Genomic DNA, 324 nt, shown 5'->3' with positions numbered 1-324 from the left:
GTCCACATGGTCCACAAGGGACAGAACATCCTGTCCACATGGTCCACTACGGACAGAACATCCTGTCCACATGGTCCACTAAGGACAGAACATCCTGTCCACATGGTCCACTAAGGACAGAACATCCTGTCCACAAGGGACAGAACATCCCGTCAACAAGGGACAGAACATCCCGTCAACAAGGGACAGAACATCCTGTCAACAAGGGACAGAACATCCTGTCCACATGGTCCACTAAGGACAGGACATCCTGTCCACATGGTCCACTAAGGACAGGACATCCTGTCCACATGGTCCACTAAGGACAGAACATCCTGTCCACAT

The 324-nt window shown here is 51.5% G+C and overlaps 1 protein-coding gene across 1 annotated transcript in view; it reads left to right on the top strand.

The window, feature by feature from the left end:
- The window catches only part of c16h17orf67 (chromosome 16 C17orf67 homolog), a 4,219-nt gene that overhangs the window by 2,715 nt on the left and 1,180 nt on the right, over positions 1-324 (top strand). The window lies entirely within an intron of this gene.

The sequence above is a fragment of the Nematolebias whitei genome, chromosome 16 (assembly GCF_014905685.2).
Source record: "Nematolebias whitei isolate Nwh7 chromosome 16, NemWhi1, whole genome shotgun sequence".
Lineage (NCBI taxonomy): Eukaryota > Metazoa > Chordata > Actinopteri > Cyprinodontiformes > Rivulidae > Nematolebias > Nematolebias whitei.
Note: the sequence above shows the minus strand (reverse complement) of the source record. Positions and strands in the feature narration are given on the sequence as shown.